The sequence below is a fragment of the Apus apus genome, chromosome 5 (genome assembly GCF_020740795.1).
Source record: "Apus apus isolate bApuApu2 chromosome 5, bApuApu2.pri.cur, whole genome shotgun sequence".
NCBI classification, from domain to species: domain Eukaryota; kingdom Metazoa; phylum Chordata; class Aves; order Apodiformes; family Apodidae; genus Apus; species Apus apus.
Genome location: NC_067286.1, coordinates 48,199,683 through 48,207,085, shown reverse-complemented (window position 1 = coordinate 48,207,085; position 7,403 = coordinate 48,199,683). Strand labels below are relative to the sequence as shown.

At 49.3% G+C, this 7,403-nt stretch overlaps 1 protein-coding gene across 3 annotated transcripts in view; it reads left to right on the top strand.

The window, feature by feature from the left end:
• Window positions 1–4,796: 4,796 nt before the first annotated feature.
• The window catches only part of FOXN3 (forkhead box N3), a 209,941-nt gene continuing 207,334 nt past the window's right edge, over window positions 4,797–7,403 (top strand). For 2 of the 3 annotated variants that reach the window (XM_051620663.1, XM_051620662.1), the window contains exon 1: window positions 4,800–4,831. The gene's annotated coding sequence lies outside the window, so the exon portion shown is untranslated. Of the gene's footprint in view, window positions 4,832–7,403 lie in introns of all 3 variants that reach the window. The other variant, XM_051620661.1, reaches the window with a different exon arrangement.

The window sequence follows — 7,403 nt, the reverse complement described above, 5'->3', positions numbered from 1 at the left end:
AGAGATTTCCCTAGGAGGAATGTGGGCGCCTGGAAAACAAGACATGAAAGGCTTGGGAGAATTTAAAGAGGACCACTTAAAGAGAGGTTTTTGAAAGTAAGACTCCAAAAGGGGTTGGAAGTGCTCAGATCTGTAGATGTTTAATGTAGTAGACATTGGCAAGGCTACAAGATAAAGTGGATGTCAAATATTTTTTAAGCAACATGCTTTATTTCAACGGATAAATGGTTCTTCTGTTTTAAAGCTGTTGTTTAGATGATGCAGGAAGGCTGAAGGTCTCTCTTCTCACATACATGTGTGAGCTTGGAGAATTCACAGGGTGTGTGTTCTGGAGCTTGCTGTAAGTGTGTGAGAATCAGATTGTCCCACGCAGGGAAAGGTAAAAGCTGAAGGCCTGACATAAGCAGAGGGTAAGTCAGAAAGACCACTGACAGCCAGATATACAGCAGCAACCATAACAACACCATCATCTTTCTTCTAAGTCCTCACACAAAATCCTAATAATGACTTTTATTAAACATTTAAACCTTAGCATTCAAGTGATTCATATTTGTTACAAAAAAACCGTCCTATTAACACAAAGCACAAGCTGAAGCAGAGTTAATGAGCCCTAATACTTGCAGGATAATTCAAAGTTTGAAAGTGATATTAACAAAAAAAAAAATGAGGAAGAGTGGAAAAAAATCCAGTTTCATTGTCCACTAGAGAACCTGGGTTTTATCCTTTTGGTTCATAAAATCAAATCTATTGCTCAAGTGACTCTTACACTGTTATTAAAGTAGTACAAGAACACATATATGTGCATAATTAAGTACCCCTATGTGACCATAAAAGGTCTGCCTGACTGTCCATGGGGAATGCCAGTGGGACGTGATTCATAAGCATGAAAGAGGGAATGTTATTACCGTAATCCCCCTGTATTTCACTACTATGTCTGGGGCTCAGCCTTACGTTGTGGAGTGGCCAGTGGAGCACTGGAAACGGGAGTGTTTTGGTGCAGGGTCTGGACTGTACACCCTGTATGTCTGAGAGGCAGCAGTAAACCGAGCTCCAACTGCAGAGTTGAGTATTTGTCCTGAGAAAATCTCAAGTATAACTCAAGTCAGGCACACAAAAATGGAGGTACTAGGTATATTAGGTATATTTGAAAATGTAGATGATTTATTTATTTTTTTAAATTGCCTTCTTGTTTTGCACTGTCAGCTACGAGTGGCAAATGGGTAATATGGAAAAAAGTCACTGACATCTTCCTGGCCTTGAAACCATGTGAGCTGGCTAAAAGCACTGGATTTTTTTATTTGTGTTGAAGAAACTACACGTGTTCAAGGAATAAAAAGGGTAAACAGCATAGCTATATAAAGCCCTTTTGGAAGTGACCAGTGAGCAGTTTTATGGTGACCAATTTGCTACCGCAGTTACATTCATTTTCGTGTGGCTCCCGTTACTCACAGTGCATGGTCTGGTTTCCCCCATCCTTGATAAACAGTTTTGGAAGTGAAAATAGGGAACGGGTAACTGCACAACAGAATGGAGTTGTAGAGCAGGGAGCACAGCACACATCTTCTGCAACACCTCCTATCTCTGCTCCTTGGTAAATAATCACATGGTGCTACACCAGGTCCTTGAAGAAAATGAGGGGCTTGATAGCAGGACCCACAGCTACTTTGTAGATGCAGACAAGCTCCTTGTGAGCTGCCTCCCCTGTGGGACTGGAGCTGTTCCCAAGGGGGATCCCTGTGGCAAAGTGCCTCTCATCTGCCTGTCCCTGGAGCAAGCACCGTGTTGTGTTGTGCCAGGAGCAAAGAGGAGGCAGCAGGGACATTGTTTCTTGAGGTAGAAGAGCCACCCGTGCCCCATGGCTGCTCTGGGGGCTGTAAGATCTTGGGCCAGGAGGCCAGAAAATAGCCCAGGAGCTGCCAACTGAAGAGCCTGGATTTGCAGACTCTCCAACAAATTAAGGCTTAATAAAAAATCCTGAAGGAGAATGAGACAAAATGGACTGATGTGGACATGGGAAAACATTCTACAGCAAAAATAATAAATTATCCCCCTGTTTGGAGAGAGGTAAGAATTTCAGCTCCATTAATTTCATCCAGCAGTTACAGATAACAAAGCAGCCCACTACATAGGAGAGTTAACAGTGCTAAGATTGATGCAGAGAAACAAGATGCACTTGGAGACATAGGAAAAGTTTCCACTACTAATATTTTTCCCTTGCAAATGTGGGCCTTCTAAAATGCTCTTTTATTTAGGAAGGATCTAAATGAAGAGGAGGTGGGAAGTAGAACTATGAAGCATATAAGAAAGTCTCAAATACATGAATGGGAGGAAGGCGGAAGAAATGAGAGAATAATGAAACTTGCATCACTGGGAGCAAACAACAGAAGAAGGGAAATGCATGTACTTGTGGCTAAATTTTGCAGGAACTTAGGCTGAGGTTTAAAACTGCTGTGGTTAGCTGAGATACAGACACGGAGTAATTCAGATGACCTGATCAAAGGACAAAGAAATGCTTCTCCTGATTTCATTAGGAAAATTACCTGACTTAGAGTTAATGGGAAAGAACAGGAAAAAATGCCTTATAATGTTGATATGGAGTAGCCCTGCAAAGGATAATTAGTGTCTGCAGTGTCTATGATGATTATGCAATTTGAGGTTTCCTTATACAGGGCCAGGATTTTGCTTTTCATGAAGATGCCTGTTGGCATCTGTAGGATTTCCATATGTGGTGATGTTGCAAACAGCTGTCCATATTTTCAAAAACAATTAACAGGTATCTTGCTATTAACATGGTGCCCAGGGTTCCCAGCTCTAGCTGCACCAATAGCTTAGCCCAAATGCTCAGCTACTTTTGGGGTATTTTCATTAAAACTTAATCAGGTGTTTCTGCTTTGAGAGCACGTCCAGCAGCTCCTAAGCCAATGGCTACCCATCCGAGCAGGAAACAATCCTGGAAATGGATCCCAGGGCTGAGTTTATTCCAGGCCTTCCCAGATTCTGTCAGTGCTTTGCTGTAAGGGCACCTTTAGGCACTCAGTGAGCAGGGCTGGTCTCTCCTGCTGCAGTCTTAGGTGTCTCATAAAGCAGTCAGTAGAAAGGAAAGAGGGACCTGTGTGTTTTACACAGGAATCCTGTGGAGTGGGAATGCCTCTGCTTCCATGTCACAAAAACCACCTTTAAGAGAAAAACTGTAACTTTGCTCAGAAAAGCCCAGAGTTTCATATTCACTTTGGAATAAACAGAGCCCATCCATCCATAGAGGAGGTGTCAGGGAACCAACAGGAGGTTAAGGCCATCTGCACAGACGAGCAGTGCCCAGGGATATAGCTGGGACCACGGTGGGGGCAGGGAGAAGTCTCATGCCAGCAATTTTTACGAATGAAAGGACGGAGCTGCGGCTTCAACCCATGCTGGCTTTTCAAAATCCATCCAGAGACAGCAAGAAAAAAGGGCAGAGGAATAGGAATAATGTTTGTATTGTATTCCCTTCTACCAGTAAAGCTGTATTTTATACAGATAAATTTATTTGTTTATTTATTTATTTATTTATTCCAAATCTTATCATCGAAATTCAGAGATGCTACTTTTTGTATATTGTTAACTTGCAAAGGTTGCAACATGCTGGTGCAGAATCTGCGTTTCTTTGTGTCACTCCCATACCAAAGCAGGTTGAGTCTGGGGTTGGGAGCCCTGTGCAGTTGAGCAGTGGGGTTTGGGTAGGCAGGAAAAAGGGTTGGCAGGACACAACTCTTGTTTTGCCCTCTGTCCAGGCTGAATGTCAAGGTAGGGAGGCATAGGGCATAGAATCATTTAAGCTGAAAAAGACCCTTAAGATCATCGAGTCCAACCATAAACCTAACACTGCCAAGTCCACCACTAAACCATCACCCTAAGTTTATGTCTACTTAGGGCAAAAAAAAAAAAAAATCTCACCCTATCCCAAACCAGTAATTTCCACATTATGGCAAAATAGATGTAAAGGGATAAAGCAAAGCTTTTCCTATAATCACTACAGAGATCGCACCTACCCTGAGCTGTCACCCTATAGTGGTGGCTGAATAAAGGTAAATTTACAATTAATAATTAAATACCCTTGACAGGCTTGACGGCTCCCGGGCTGTGTGGCAGCGCTGACGGCGCCAGCTCCCTCCGAGGCCCTGCCCGGCTGCCCGCTCCGGCACCGAGCTCCTCTCCCCGGCCAGGCAGGAGCTGCAGCAGCCGGAGCCGGCATGAGGGCTGCGCCGGGGCAGCGGAGCGGGAGGCAGGGCGCGCCCGCGGTGCTACGGCGTGGGGAGTTTTCTCTGTTATTTGACTGTACGGAACACAGTATCACGCGGTGCCAGGCCTTGGCTGGAGCGCGGCCGGTAAGACGGTAACCAAAATACCGGGTTGAGTTCTGCATGTCTCAGGTTCCAGCAGACAGAGCCGGGCTCCGGCGGCAGCCGCCACCGCCAAGCCAGGCCCTCCTGGGGGCCGGGCTGCCCGTGCCGGGAGCCGGCGGGTCTGGCCGGGCCGGCGCCCCAGGGGGACAGCGGGCCCGAGCGGGGCTTTCCCTGCGGGGAATCGGGAACATGGGACCGGCCATCCGCCCCCTTCCCGCCGCTCCACGGCAGCTGCGTTCCACGGCCCCGCAGGAAACGCCCCCCGGCAGCGGCACCCGCGGCTTCCCGCTCTGCCCCGCGCCCCAAGTTTCCCGGGAGAGGCCCGGGGGGCGGCGCCAGGCCCGGCGGGGCGGGGCGGGGCGGGCGGGGCTGCCTCCCGCCGCGGGGCGCGGAGCGGGGCGGCCGCGGGGAGCGCCCACCCCCGCGGCGGCGGGAGCCACGGCGAGAAGGTAACGGCGGCCGCGGCGATGGCGGTTCGCGGTGTCACTGGGAGCGCGGTGGGTGGGGGGGGGTGTGCGCGGGTGGGTGCCAGCCGGGCAGCCCCGTCCCTCCCCGGGCAGGGAGCCCCGGCCAAACTTTTGGTGCCGCTGGTGAGGAGTTAGTCGGGGCTGCCCGTCCCGCCGCCGAGCCCTGCCGGGCCCGCAGCCCCGCCGCGCAGGGTGTGCGGAGGGCGGCCGGGAGGAGCGGCCCGGGGCCGGGCGGGAGGCGTGCGGAGCCCCGGCTGGCCGTGCCCCGCAGCGCCGGCACCGCGGGCTGCCCGGGAGGGCGGGCTGGGCGAGGGGGACGCGGCGGCTGCGGCCCCGGCACGGCCCCGGCACGGCCCCGGCACGGTCCCGGCACGGCCCCGGCACGGCCCCGGCACAGTCCCGGCACGGCCCCGGCACAGTCCCGGCACGGCCCCGGCACAGTCCCGGCACGGCCCGGCACGGCCGGCGGGCAGCAGCTCCGCGCCTCCCTTTTGTTCCTTCCTGCCGCCCGCTGCCTGCTCCCGGCCCGGGAAGGAGCCGCTCGGTCCTTCACGGGCCCCGTGTCTGCACAGACGCCTGAAGGGCATCCTCCGGTAGGCTGGTTTGTCAGAGCTGCCGGGAAAGGTATTTCCTGATTTTCACACCAGCTCCCCTTTGCTTGCTGTTCTCCAGCGCTGACTCTTAACTTACCTGGAGTTACCGTGAATTAATTCCTTCACAGTATATGCATGTGTCCCTGCACCCTGGAGAAGGATATTCCTTATGAACCTGCCGGCTACGCTGCATTCAGTTATTATGTGTATCATCAGAGATAGGTCTCTGAAAAATCTGTTAGCGCGGCTACGGCACGACTGGTTCTCCCAGCCCAGTTCACTGAAACTTTAATTGCAGCAGGCAGCGTTTTGCTGAGGAGCCCTTGACGCCAGAGCAGCCCGTGACTCCGGTGGGATACCGGCTCCTCTTGGACGCCGGTTTTCCCGCAGGGAGGGCGCCTGGTTTCCTCGGGTGAATCGGAAACAAAAATGAGCAAACCATGAACATGAGTTTGTGCGGCATTAAAAAGAAAAAAGAAAAAAAAAAAGCTAATCCCAAAGTGGTGACGTCTGTTACGGGCACGGTAAATCGGGCAGAAAAGCCCCAGTTTTCTCTAGCGTAGCCCACGTATCAGCCGGTAAACAACATCAACTGTGGTCACTTTGTAGCCAAAAATATAAGGCCTCGCAGCCCTGGCTGCCTAAGCGTTACGTGTCATTAAAGTAGCTCTCTTGGAGGAGAGGGACTGTCCCAGGAGCTGTAAAATCTATAAACACTTTTCTGATTGGTTTAAAAATTTAGACACAGGAAGCGGATGGTATCTAATAACAGACAAGTGGAGACACTGTTGTCATGGAAACTGAGAAGACTACCTCCCCCCCATTTATTTAAAAAAAAGAAAAAAGAAAAAAGTCTGCATATCATCAGAAATGCCTGCAGACCGCCTTGGCTGCTGTTGCCTTTCCCACAGCATCTGTTGAAATCTGAGAACGTGTCTGTCAAATCAAGGTCATTTTACAATAAAACCCTGTGCTGCTGCTTCTCCTCTTTCCTCTCTAGAGCTTGTCCTGCACTTTCCGCCCAAGGAACAGTTCAGGACATGCAGCCCGCCTGCCCCGTGCCCCCCAGGCTGCCCTCTAGATGGTGGGCAGCCTGCCCCAGCCAGGCCTGAGGCCGTGGAGAGGCTCAAAACTGGAGGACCACAGGGGTTAGAAAACAAAATTAGCAAGGGATGACTTTTTTTAAAAATCAAATGATCAGGCCATGTTTCTTTGTTGGTGGTGTGTGTTGGTTTTTTTTGTTTGTTTTGTTTTGTTTTGGTGGGAATCTATGGACCTGGTGAGCAAAAGCTGCATTTGATTAGATTCTGTTCCTTCACATTACGAAGTTGTATTAAAATGTAATGATTTGGACTTGAATATTAAGGCAATTTTATAAATCTGCCTCACCTGGGGAAAATAAAAAAAGTAAAGGTGACAAATGGCTATGGGAAACCCTGTGCAATTGCTTTTAATAAAAAAAATAGCATGCTATTTAAGGACAAAAGCAGAGCTATGAGAGTAAAATAGACTTCATTACCGATGAATGCAGCATGAGAAAATCAGACTATTATTGTGGTAAATTGAAGTTTTACTTTGCTGAACTATTGAAAGTTTATTGCCTGTGAAAAGAGGGAGCTATTTTGCCTTTCACGCAGGAGAGATACATTTCACAGCAAACTCATAAGAAAGGTTTTAATGTTTTTGCTTATTCTCTTGGGCAGCAGCTGTTAATTTCAGATGTTTGTGATGGAGAGGTGTCTTTGAGCGTTCACTGCATTTTCTCTGAAACATTTTACTTTGTTGCACCCTTTAATCTTCATTTTGCAGTGACCAAGCTGAGAAAAAGCACCTGAGTACTTCTCCCACTGTATAAATCATCACTTTGAAGCCTTAAATGACCAGTTCGACCTCTTTGCTTGCATATTTCACTTTTTGCATTATTGTTTCTTAAGAAAACCAGAGGCTGGTGAGCAGGTCCT